Here is a 13,605-nt window from a genome sequence, read left to right as displayed (position 1 = left end):
ACAAACCTAGAAGGCTGATATTATCCCTTTTTTAAACGTCAAAAAATTGAGATTCTGGAGTCGATCTACCCAAGCTGTAATTTAAACTCAGGTCTAAATTTGACAGACCATGCTTTTTCTACCAGCTTCCTGTCAATCTCAGAGGTACAATGACTAACTAGTAAAGATGGCCTTAGCTGGCACCATTTCCCAGCCACTCATTCGTACAGACAACTCAAGAAGGACCTGTCTATGTAGGAAGCCAGGTTCCCTCCCTAGATTTTAAAGGACCGACTATTTCTCTCCTAATCAGCTGAGTTGCCTAACCCCACAGATCACACTGTAATTTAATCTAAAACACAAAAAGCGTCTTCTGTGAGCACTGAAATGAACAGATCCTGAAACAGCTTCTACTACACAGGACTCCCAAGTCACATGACAAAGAACAAATGCATATTTCTTGCTTATCTTTCACAGGGATCCTCCCAAGAGAGCAGTCCTGGGGAAGACCAGACCCTGACCTACCTACCTCACACTAGACAAAATCAGGCCCAAGGTCATGAACGAAGGAGGATACTTACACTACTGCAGCCAGCTCCCAGGCTCAGGTACACACTTATTAGTAATAATGTAATACATATTTCATAAGACTACAAAAAAGAAAATCCCTTAACATGGAAGACATTCATTTTTAGGGAATTCTCCAAATTGCTTCTAAGCAGCTAGAACACTGAAAGAATCAAAATCTGAGAATTTAAAAGGCCAGGGAGACCTTAGAGATTATCTGGTCATTCCTTAATTTATTCAACGTTTTGTTACTGAACACAGAGTAAAAGGCTAAAAGAGGATTTAAAATACAGATCCTGTTCTCAAGATGCTTTGAGACTAGCAGGAAAGGAAATAAAATGTGGCCCTCATACAAAAAAGTCAGAAACAAATCCAAGACAAAGGCAGCTGTCGTGTCGTGTGCTAGGAATGAACCCAATGCTTTCATTAATGTCATCTCCTTTAATTTCTTCAAGGTAGATAATGTTAACCCTGTTTCACAGAGGAGATCACTTGTGATCAGGGATATTAAGTGCCTTTCCCAAGACCACACAGTTTCTGAATGAACAAAAACAAACAAACAAACAAAAACACCATGATTTTGTGTAAGAGACCTCACCAAGATCATCACTAGAAATCTCTCCATTACTTCATTTGACCAATAAGCTACTGCTAGGGAAGGGACAGGACCTTTAAAAGGATGTGAAAGGGGCACCTGAGTGGCTCAGTGGGTTAAAGCCTCTGCTTTTGGCTCGGGTCGTGATCCCGGGGTACTGGAATCGAGCCCCGCATCGGGCTCTCTGCTTCCCGCCTCCTCCCACCGCCTGCCTCTCTGCCTACTTGTGATCTCTGTCAAATAAATAAATAAAATCTTTAAAAAAAAGAAAGAAAGAAAGAAAGAAAAGGACGTGAAAAATAATTAGAAATGCTCCTATTGATCACCTGATAGAATTTAAAAGGGGGGGGGCAGATATATTTAACCAGGTTCAATCACTGCTCCTGCGGTTATGGCTTCATTGAGCAATGGCTCATTATATGCATACCTTGTAAAGATTACTATACCAAGCTGATACCTCAGGGTCATCTCAAACCTACAGCTCCAAAAGAAGAAATCTACCCTGTCAGGCAAAATCAATGTGTGTGTCTTAGGGTAAAGTTTCTGACAGCATCAAGCACACATTCAAAACGTCCTGTATTCCAAACACAGATGAAGTCGAAATGTGGTGTGTTTGGGTTTTGTTTCTTTTAAATACATCAAGTAACTGCTGAAATGGTCCTCCACATGACCAGGCTACTACATGGCTAAGTTCTATCTGGGGAAGACAGTCTCGTGGGTGCTGGGAGGGGAATTAAGGCAGTATTTCCCAACAGCAACAGAGGTGTGACCCTCACACCACACACCAGCATTACCACCACACACACCAGTATCACCACCACCTGTGGAAATTCAGGCTGCAAGGAGGGGGGTGCCCACCGAGACCTAGGTGAGTCAGAATCTCCATGTTTGTATGGCCCCCTGGGGATTCAAGTGCCCATTAAAGTTTAAGCAGCACTACAGTGAGTATACCAAGGCACGGCTTCACTTCCTGACCAGCTGGCTGCAGGGAGGGAGGCAGCAATTTGATGCCATGAGCAAGTCAGAGCCCTGGAGTGCTGCCAGGGAGAGGCGGCCGTGGAGGTGATCACATACACAAGAGTCTACTAAGATCTCTGTCGTACCCCCCCCCCCCCCCCCGGTTTCTTCAGGCTTCAAGGGCTTAGAGGTCTTCTGTGGATTTGGGGGAGGGGCCAGCTATATGAACAGTAAAATCACCAACTGGTGATTTTAAGCCAGACTTGTAAGCAGCCTTCTCCCCTTAGCCTTGGGCCTCAGCCAAGTACTCAGCCAGGGAACTATTGTGGCTCCTAGAAAAGTCTGCTCATCCTGTGGATAGTTGAGAACAGCACGGACATTCACTATGTGGTCCTCCTTCCCAGACCGAATAGCCCAAGCATCTTCCTTATACCCCTGTACACTACCTAGACCACAAAGGTCCTGGACATGGATTCTTTGCCTTCCTCCTCTTTCCAGATCCTTCCCCATGCTGGTCACCATGCTCCAGCTGTAGCATAATGAATCGTTTCCCCCTTCCACATAGCATCCAGCAACACAGACACTATCAGGACTGTGCACAACCGTGAGTGTATCCTAGGGCTTGGAAGGACCTTCCCATCATCGAAGGCTGCAAACCATTTTACACAAAATGTCATGAAGGTCATCTTTCCCACCCTGTATTTATACAACTAGATTTTTTGTTTAAACTACATCCTTGCTCAAGTGGTAGGGAGACCCTGTTCCACTATCAGCATGAATAATTCTCCAAAGCCCACCATGGAGTATTATGAACAGAGTTACTATTAGTTTTACAAGACTTTATGAATTTCATGTATTGAGGAAAAAATTCAGGAATAATTCCAATTAACATAGTTAGCTCAAGATCAGTCAAGTTATTTTTATTAGACTTTTTGTCCTTTTCCCTAAAACTTACACCAAGGGATCCATTTTTTAAGCTTATTAGACAAAAGATTTAAAATTTGAAAATTATACATCTGCAAGTGGCAAAATTAGGACTTGAACCCTAGTCTAGTAGACACTAGAGTGGAGGTTCTCAATGGCAACACCCCATTACTTTCTACTACATAAGAGGTTTTAAATATATTACCACCTCTCATTTTACCAAAATCCTAAATGGTGGTTATTAAATTCACATTTTAAGGTAAAAACAGAGGCTCAAATTGATAAAGTGCCTTGCCCCAAGTCAGGTAACTCCTAAGATTTAAATCAAAGTCTACTTAGTTCCAGGATTCATATGCTTTTCACCACATCATATTCCTCTCCAGGTACATGGTATGATCCTATCAAGGTCAGAGAGCAAGAAAGTTCAGGTAGACTCAGCTCCCCCCCAGCCTTAGTCCCCAAGATGCCCCATCCTGGCAAAGAATGCCCCTGAAGACCAAGCACAAGCCCCATTCCTCCAGCCATGAGAAAGTGATCACCATTTTTTAAGTGTTCATGCAGAATCTCACTTCCCTCTTCTGGCCCTTTGCCTACTGCTGGGATAATGAAAAGAAGCTGCCAAAAACACCAAGAAGGTACACTGTGTCCAACCTCAGGCCAGGAGTCTCAAGGACTATATTTATCTTTGGGTAAAAAAGGCAATGGCATAATTTTAAGTAATACTGCAAAAAACACTGGCCCAAGGACACCAAGACTCGATTTCAACCTTACAACTGCTACAGACCAATGAAATCATTGGCAAAAATATCCCTGCCCCTCTGTACTTCGGTTTCTCCCATTCATTAAATGATCAGATTGGTTCTGTAATGCCCCAGCATTCCTTGGAAAAGCTTTAGGGTCTAAGGCACAGGGAAGGGATTGGGCACCAGAGAGGCTTCACTCTCTGTTGTATAATTTGGAATTTCCCCTATTTCATTTAGATAAAAGAGATGCACTTCCAAAGATAGTCTGAAACCACTGAACTAAGTAGTCTTTAGGGTCCAGCATATGTCTAGATTTCCACAATTCATCAAATACTCTGAGAAGTATCCATGGTGAAAAAGCTACTGCTAAGCTAAAAATAGAAACAGCAGGAGACATGAATATAGTCCTCTCCCACCTTGTGTAGGACAGCCCCCATTATGGGGTTCAGTACTGTTTTGCAAATGGTATTTTCCAAAACCACTAGTCATGTTATCTCCCCTGTCACATGTGTTTCAATGTAATCTAGATATTCTTGCAACTGAAAGGTTTGGATCTATGTCTCCTCCCCCTCGATCTGGGTGGGCTTATAAGTGCTTTAAGCCCTTCCAAGGCTGAGTCATAAAACCTCCTGTGGTTTCTATCTTGTTTGTCAGTACATTTGAGCCTGAAGCCCTGGCCCACTGTGGGTGAGGTCAAACCACCTGGGGCTGCCATGCTGTAAGGAAGCCCAAAGCACACTGGGGAGGCTGCACAGGAGTGCTCTGATCCGAAGTCTCAACTGGGATCACAGCCAACACCAGCATAAACACCTCCAGATAGTTTCCCCAGCTGTCCACTCTCCCCAGCTGAAGTCACTAACATTGTAGAACAGAGACAAGCCACCCCTCTGGACTCTGTCCACATTCCTGACCCACAGAATCTGCAAACATACTAAGTTTAGAGTCAGGTTGTTACACATCAATAGACTTTGGAACACTAACTTCATGCATACTGCTTTATACCTTTAAAAAGTGAAACTACAATTTACACATGTCCCTATTAAACGTCCAGGATCACTGGCCAGATGATCAAATCTCACTGTGCCAATTTTCTGCTTACTGCCCCACAGACTATGCATTTTCTTCTGTCAAAAAATGCAACATAGTATCAATAAATCGCTATCTCTTAAAATGCATGCTTCTCAAAAGCTATTTAAAGAAATACCAAAGGAATATGCTATTATCTTCCTCAGTAATCCATTACTTCTCTTGCATCAGCTCCCAGTACGTTAACCTCAAACATCATGCTTACTGAATGGGAAGTGGTCACCTCAGTGGTCCTAAGTTATCTTCTATGGCTTCTAGCCCCCAGTGTTCTTCCAGCCTACGCCGTTTGACCAAGTTAAAAGAAAAAAAACCTAATTTACCTGAACAAACTCCCACTGCTCCCAAATTCTATTGCCTGGACTCAGAGCAACATGGAGTACAAATAGCAGAAACTATGTGCCTACAAGGGCCTTCAGAGTCCAGCCAACACGTGTTCAATCCTTGCCTCAGGCATGGAATCCCCTGTGTAAATAATGACAAGACATATCATTTTCTGAAACCTCACTTTCTTCATCTACTAGAAAAGAACATCTACTTCACAGGTTTCTTTTCTTAAAAAAAAAAAAAAAACACACGATACCCTGGGATGCCTGGGTGGCTCAGTCTTTAAACGTCTGCCTTCAGCTCAGATCGTGATCCCAGGGTCCTGGGATTGAGCCCCGCCATGGGGCTCCATGCTCAGGGGAAGCCTGCTTCTCCCTCTCCCACTCCCTCTGCTTGTGTTCCCTCCCACTGTCTGTTAAATAAATAAACTCTTTAAAAAAAAAAAAAAAGGTGATACCATGTTTGCAAATTCCCTACCAAGTTCCCAGTGTCCATGAGCGATTATGACTTCCCTTCTTTCTTTCTGCATACGCGGGAATCAACAGCCTCAGAGGCCTAAGCTGCTGGGAGGGTGCACTCGTCCTGCCTTTCTTTCTCAGGAAGCGTTTCTCTGCCTTCCTCTTTCCTTTGTTTAGACTTGGCCTGGTGACCTTATTTGCAGTTGTAAATTTACCATTTAATTCTGTAGTTAACCCTCTTAGCAAACATCTAGCAAGAGATTAACAGTGACAGTAATTACAAATTGCCTGTTATTGAAAATAAAACATTCACTGTTAAAAAAAAAAGTGAAAATACGGTTATTTATACCTACTCGAAACAGTTCCACTGCAGTCTTTAAAAAGCATGGGAACAGCTGCAGTGTTCTTACTGAAGTAAGGGCTGGCTTCTGCCTTTCCCACATACTGAGAGTCAGGAGCAAAGACATGGAACCATGGAAAGTTAGGAAATTTCTTTTACCGATGAGAAAAAAATTCTAAGGAAAAAGCAACCAATGAGCTAATTCACACAGGGGAGAATGCCAGGTTAGTTTTTGATTGCAGAGGCCTTCAAATACAGCTGAAGCATTAAACAAAAAAGCCCAAGGCAAGGAGCTAGAATCACACAACTGCCTTGTACCTAAAGTCTAAGCATAGCTCTTTGTGCCCAGGAACTCTGAACTAAGAGGATTCTAAATATCAACATAACAGAAGTTGTAGTTCTGGCCAACATATACATACAGCTCCTTCTATACTTCTAAGTTTTCCTAGAGACTTAAACGAATGTTTTCCTCAAAAAATATGAAGTCATCACTTAACTATTAATGTTTTAAGTTTAAATTTTTAATTTGAATTTTTTATCTCCATGGTTCAAAAAAATTTATCTTTAAGGTACTTAGTAAAAACAAAACAAAACAAAAAAATGACCAATGTCTCTCATAGGCAAGCATTTTTTATCATTTTCATGTGCATCCTTCCAAAGTTGCTTTGTTTTGTTTTGTTTTTGTTATTTTTGTTTTTGTTTTTAGGATAGAGTTTCAAATTACAAAGAAAGAACAAGGAGTTCTCATTTGCCCCATTATCTGGTTTCCTCCTATTAATATTCTTATATCTACATGGTCCATTTATCACAATTAATGAACCACTATGGATACAATGTTATACAAAGGCAATATCTCCGTCAGATTACTTTAGTTTTTACCTAATATCCTCCTTCTGTTCCACCATCCCATTCAGGAAACTACATTAGATTCAACCAACAGGTCTCATAAGATACCTTTAGTAGAGACAATTCAGACTTTTTTACAACCTTGAAAATTGAAAATTACTCAAGAAGAGCTTTTTAGAATTTCCCCCAATTATGATTAGTCTGATGTTGTGTTGTCTCATGTATGGACTTGGGTTGTGGGTTTGGGGAAGGAAGTATAATCCTCATGACCTATCAAAAATACCATCAACATAACTTACTAGTTTTGGTATTAATCTTGGCGTTAATCTACCTGGTTTAGGTAGTGTCAAGTTTCTTCTCTGAAGTCATTCCTCCCTCGCCACACTGTCCTCTTTGGGAGGAAGTCTATGTGCAGTCCACACTTACCTAGTGGGGAGTGTGCTGCCTTCTTGAAGGAGGAGTACCAAAATTATTTGGAGTTCTACTGCGTGGAAGATTTGTCTATTTTCTCCATTTATTTCTTTATTCAGTCACTTACCTAAAACTATATACTCCTGTGTTGTTTTCTTCTCTGGGTTACCACCTAATACCAGTTCACTTGATTGCCCAAATTGTTGCAGCTTTGACCACTGGAAGTTTTTTCAGTTGATTCCTCTCTTTGACATACTTCCATCATTTGTGAGTTACGGTTTTCTTTGGAACACTTCCTTCATTATGGGACCCGATGCTCAAGCCTGGTCTTATAGGTTTCCTGACTCAGCCCTAAGATTAGGCATTTCTCCAAAGAAACCTAGTTGTTATTTTAAAGTGGTATTAGAAACCAAGATCTGGTTGCCTGGTGTGCTCATTGCTACTGGGGTATCAATGCTTCTAGGTGGTCTTATCTGATAGAGCTAAGAAATGGATGTGGTATAATAACCAGCATACACACACACACACACACACACACACACAGGTATGTATGTATCTACACGTAAATTAGGTTTATACAGATGCCTTAAACTCTAATCTGTTACCATATGAATTATTCTAGCCTTCACTGTGTACTTATCCATAACCTCATACCAATCCACCCTCTATTACTTCCAGCACACACATACAGTGATTTTAGAACTGTTAAACCTATATCCTCATGTAAACAGCTATCAACTAGAACAGACCATCTATGCACAGTTCCTTTTGCCTTTAGTTTACTGATTCCAAGTAAATTGTTTCTGAAGTTACTCAGGTTAGCAATTTCTCCAACCACTTTTCACTGAGGTTGTTCAAATATTTGTAATACAGTTAAATTGCTCAGTCACTTTCCACATTCCATCTTGGGATCCCCCATCTCCCATTTTTTTTTTACACTATGCATACATTAAGGTTCACTCTTTGTGCTAGAAATTCCTATGGGTTTTGACAAATGCACAGTGTCACATATCCACCATGAGAGTGTCACACCCCATAGTTCCACTGCTTGAAAGAAACCCTGGTTTTCACCTATTTAACCCTCAACCCCTCGAAATCACTCATCTGCTTAACCCTTCTATTTCTGTCTCCTCCAGAATTTCATATAAATGGAATCATATAATATATAGCCTATTCAGTTTGGGTTCCTTTATTCCATAATATGCACTTAAGATTCATTCATATCTTTGGATGGCTTATTATTTTTCAATCATTGAATAGTATCCCATTGTACAGACCTACCAAAAACCATCCATTCACCTCTTGCAGGATATTTTGGTTTCCTCTTGTTTCAAGTGATTATAAATAAAGCAGCTTAGTAAATTTTATGCCCAGGTTTTTGGATGAAAGTAAGTTTTAAAAAATAACTGAGTAAAAATCTAGGAGCTTTAATTGCTGGATTATGTAGTAAGACTATATTGAGCTTTGTAAGACTATCAAAGAAAGAACTCCTGTTGTTATACATTCTCACCAGCAACTGGTGTATCAGGTTAATTAAAGTCATTCTATATGACTATAATTATGGTCATTCTAATCAGTGTGTAACTGTATGAAAAGAGACATGGAGCATCGTTTTATACACTTTTCCTTTATGTATATTCCTTGGTGAGGTGCCTGTTCAGACTTCTTGCCCATTTTTAAATTGAGCTGCTTGCTCACTTATTGTTGTTTTAGAAGTTCTTAGTACATTTTGTACACAAATCCTTTAACAGATACTACTTGCTTTCATTCTCTTAATAGTGTCTTTTGCAGAGCACAATATTTTGTTTTAGTAAAATCCAACTTACCAATTTTTCTTATGGATTACATACTTGATATTGTAAAGAACTCATCACCAAACCAAAGGTCATGTAGATTTTCCCGCTTTCTTTTAGAAGTTTTTATTTTTTTGCATTTTAAGATTTGTGATCCATTTTGAGAAATTTTTGTAAAAGGTGTAAACTCTTTGTCAAATTTCATTTTGCATAAGGACATCCAATTGTTTGAGGGTCATTTGATAAGACCATCCTTTCTTTCAGAGGTTTTTTCATGCTATAAAAGCAAATACTAGTCTATTCTTTTTTTCCCCATCTTTCTAACATAAATGATAGTATACTATCTTTCTTCTTGACTTACTATAACAAGACATTTTACACACAGAACTTCCTCTCAGTCCTTAAATTTTATATTGTACCAATCCAGATTGCAACTAGTCAAAGGCCCAATTTCCTAAGGCTCTGTGGAAAGCAAGACTGAAAACCCTATATAAGAGATGGCAGTAATTTTTACCTAGTAATTTTTACCAAGTAGTATGAAGACTTTTGATTTACATATCTCTCTTCAAGGAATTTATACGCCATGTGATGGAGTAAAACAAAATCCTACAGAAAAATAAACCTGATCTTTATAGAAAGGGGGGGGGGTAAAAATCCCCTTACTGAATGGTGATCCCATAAAGTTTCAGAAAGATATTAGACCTAGAAGAACTATTTATATTGAAGGGAGAGGAAAGTACTTCCTCATTGTATATTTCCAACTCCTTTAACACAAATTGAGTAAGCATGGGTTTATTTCTGGGCTGTCTATCCTATTCCATTGATATGTGTCCATATTTGTGCCAGTACCACACTGTTTTGATTCTCTTTGTACTGACTCTTAAAATCTGAGACTGTGATATCTCCAGCTGTCATTCTTTTCCAAGACTGATATGGTTATTTGGGATCTTTTGTGGTTCTATGCTAATTATAAGATTATTCTAGTTGCATGAAAATGTTGTTGGTATCTTGATAGAGATTGCCTTAAATCTGTAGATTTTTCTGTGTACTATGGACATCTTACCAATATTAGTTCTACCAATCCTTCAGCATGGAATTATCTTTCCATTTGCTTGTGTCATCCTCAATCTCTTTCATTAGTATTTTGTGGTTGTCACAGTAAAGGTCTTTCGTCTCTTTTGTTAAGTTTATTCCTAGGTATTTTACTCTTTCTGGTTCAACTGTAAATAGTGTTTTCTTCATTTCTCTTCCTGCTGCTTCATTAAAAGTATACAGAAATGTAACACAATTCTGTACATTGATTTTGTATCCTGTGGCCTTACTGAATTCAATCATCAGTTCTAGTAGTTTTTGGTGAAGTCTTTAGGATTTGCTATATATTGTATGTCATGTGCAAATACTCAAAGTTTTACTTCCTTACCAATTTGGGTGCATCTTTATTTTTCCTTGTCTGACTATTCCTCAAAAAATTAAAATTACTATATGTTCCAATAATTCCAGTCATGGGTATTTACCCAAAGAAAATAAAAACACTCTTTGAAAAGATACATGCACACCTATGATTATGACAGTATTTACTATAGCCAAGATATGGATGAACACTTGAGTTGCTTCCATACATTAAGGGAGAAAGCAGTAGTGTATGTGCACACAATGGAACAGGACTCAGCCATGAAAGACTGAAATCTTGCGATTTGCAAGAACATGGACAGACCTAGAGGGTATTAGGCTAACTGAATAAAGTCAGGAAACAAATACTGTATGACTGCCCTCATGTGGAATTTAAGACCCAAAAAAGGGAGACTTTTAAATACAGAGAACTGATGGTTACCAGAGAGAAGGTAGGTGAGGAATGGGTACATTAAAGAGGATTAAGAGTACATCTCCTTGATGAACACTGAGAAATGTATAGAATTGTCGAATCCCTACACTGTATACCAGAAATTAGTAACTATTGATTACACTTAAATTTTAAAAATTGGAGAGACTGAGAAAGGTGCTTCGGAAGGAGGACAACCAAGAAGGACAGGAGAAGGAAGTGTGTCTGGCCCTCGGGTAACAGAAAGAACAGGTATGGATTGCACTGGGGAGGTATGCAAGCAGAGCAGAGCTAGGAAACAGCCAGAGTCAACCACTGCTGGATTCACAAAACCCATCTCTGACATTTGGTCTTTACCCTGCACCCTCGCAGTTCTCTAATCATTTTCACCTAGGAGAAATAGGTGATTTCCCACAGTTGTCAATTTCTGATACACTGTCTTTAACTTCAGTCCTTTCTCCCTCCTCTCAGAAAGCACTTCACACCAGTCACCCTAATGTACCCCTGAATCCACTCCAATACATTCAGATACTTTTTAACATAAATGAATCACACTTTTTAATCTCCAGTCTAGGCCTGTCTTCTGAGCTATAGACTTGAACAGCCAAGTGTCCACTCAACTCCACTTTGATCTTTCCAATTTAGTAAACTCAAGACATAAGTAACTTTCCCCCCACCAAACCTGGTCCTCATCCACTATAGTCTACATCAAAATGAAAGCTAGAAAAGTAAACACTGTCTTTGATACCGTTCTCCCCTGTGTCCAATGTACAATCCATGGTCAAGTCATATGGCTTCTACTCCTGGGTATTCTATTTCTCAGCTCCTCCACTGCTACCCTCCTTATTTAAGCCACCATGACCTCTTAAAACTGCATAGCCTGGGGCGCCTGGGTGGCTCAGTGGGTTAAAGCCTCTGCCTTCAGCACAGGTCATAATCCCAGGGTCCTGGGATGGAGCCCCATATCTGGCTCTCTGCTCAGCAGGGAGCCTGCTTCCCTTCCTCTCTCTGCCTGCCTCTCTACCTACTTGTGATCTGTCAAATAAATAAATAAAATCTTTAAAAAAGAAAAAAAAAACTGCATAGCCTTGTAACCAGTCTTCTTGGCTCCACTGTTTCCTTCCAATACATTCTACTGTCAAGGTCATCTTTCTAAAAACAAAACTCCAATCTGCTCACTAATCCCTTCCAATCACCCCCACCCTAAGCTTACAAATCATTAACTTCATTGCTACTGAGCTTGGACTAGAATTTTAGGACTAGAATTCACACGGCCCCCAACCCACATGCTCTGGCCCCTGCCCACCCATCCAGCTTCAGCTTGTACACTCTCCATGTTTTTCTCTACACACCAACCTTCTTTTAGGTCTTTGAACATACCCCCTCCTTCCCACCAAAACATAGCACTTAACACATGCCACCCTGTATCCGAGTCCTCTTCCGCTCCTTCTTTACCTAGTTAACTTCTATTCATCCTTCCCTTGTCACCTTGTATGCCACCTACCCAGAAAGACTTCACTGTTATGCACTTCCCACCACTGCCCAAGATTTTTCATGGGAATATATTCCCTTCCATCACAATACTTGTTTCTTAATACATATTTTTCTTACTTTTTTTTTTAATATCCATCTTTCCCACTTGATTAAAAGCCCTATGAACGTGCTGACTAGGTCTGTTTTTGCTCATTACTGTATCTTCAGAGTCTACCAGAGAGCACAGCATATTGTGAAGACTTAATATGTTTGGAATACATTAACAAATATCTGGTGTTTATTAACAGTAATAAATCATATGGCACATCTCACAGCTGATGGTGATAGATCAAACTGCTTTAACAGTGAAGTTGAGAATCACTGTTCCAGAAAACAAAAGTCCCCCAAAGTAATTCAATAAAAGCACCGTTTAATTAATGATTTTATAATAGCTAATATTTATCAAGGTCTTACCACATACCAGCTTCACACTCTATTTACACTATTTCAGTAAATTCTTATAACAATCTAATGAATGGCGAACTGTTATCTTCATAGAACAAGTGAAGAAACCAACTCACACTGAAATAACATGGTCAAAGACAAAACTAGAACGATGATGCCTGAGACAGATTCCAATAACGAAACCAGGAGAATCAAAACAAACTTGCCTGATCTATCCCATAACTAAAGCAACCACAGGAGTCACTGGAAAGGCTGATGTCATGGTCAAAGAATTACACTGCACAAGGCCAGCCAGTTCGCTGACAAAGCCAGAAAAGATACTTCAAACAGGCCCAGGAAAGAACCCTCCTTTGTCCAAGGTGCTCACGACTCCATGTACTGAAAGCTTTAAGTGACTTTCATAGGAAACATGGCCTAGTGATCTGACTGCTTCTGTTAGCAAGACCTGAGCTCCCAATACAGTAAGGTATGTTGTATGTAACATACTCAAAATGGAATTTCTTTAACTCAATAGAACAACCAGTGGATCAATGAAACAATCAAAGATCAAAAAAATACATTGAGAAAAATGAAAATGAAAACACAATGGTCCAAAATCTTTGGGACACAGCAAAAGCAGTTCTAAGAGAGACATATATAGTAATACAGCCCTAACTCAAGAAACAAAGACAACCCCAAATAAACAATCTAAACTTAGACCTAAAGGAGCTAGCAAAAGAACAAAGCCCAAGAAAAGTAGAAGGAAAAAAAAAAGGCCTACTTGTGATCTCTGTCAAATAAATAAATAAAAGTATTTTTAAGAAATAAATAAATAAGGCCAGAGTA

At 39.6% G+C, this 13,605-nt stretch overlaps 1 protein-coding gene across 2 annotated transcripts in view; it reads right to left on the bottom strand.

Annotated features, from left to right (window-relative positions):
* Positions 1-13,605, bottom strand: part of NELL1 (neural EGFL like 1) — an 833,013-nt gene that overhangs the window by 714,019 nt on the left and 105,389 nt on the right. The window lies entirely within an intron of this gene.

The sequence above is a fragment of the Mustela erminea genome, chromosome 9 (assembly GCF_009829155.1).
Source record: "Mustela erminea isolate mMusErm1 chromosome 9, mMusErm1.Pri, whole genome shotgun sequence".
In the NCBI taxonomy this organism is placed as follows: Eukaryota; Metazoa; Chordata; class Mammalia; order Carnivora; family Mustelidae; genus Mustela; species Mustela erminea.
This window is presented reverse-complemented; position numbering and strand designations above follow the sequence as displayed.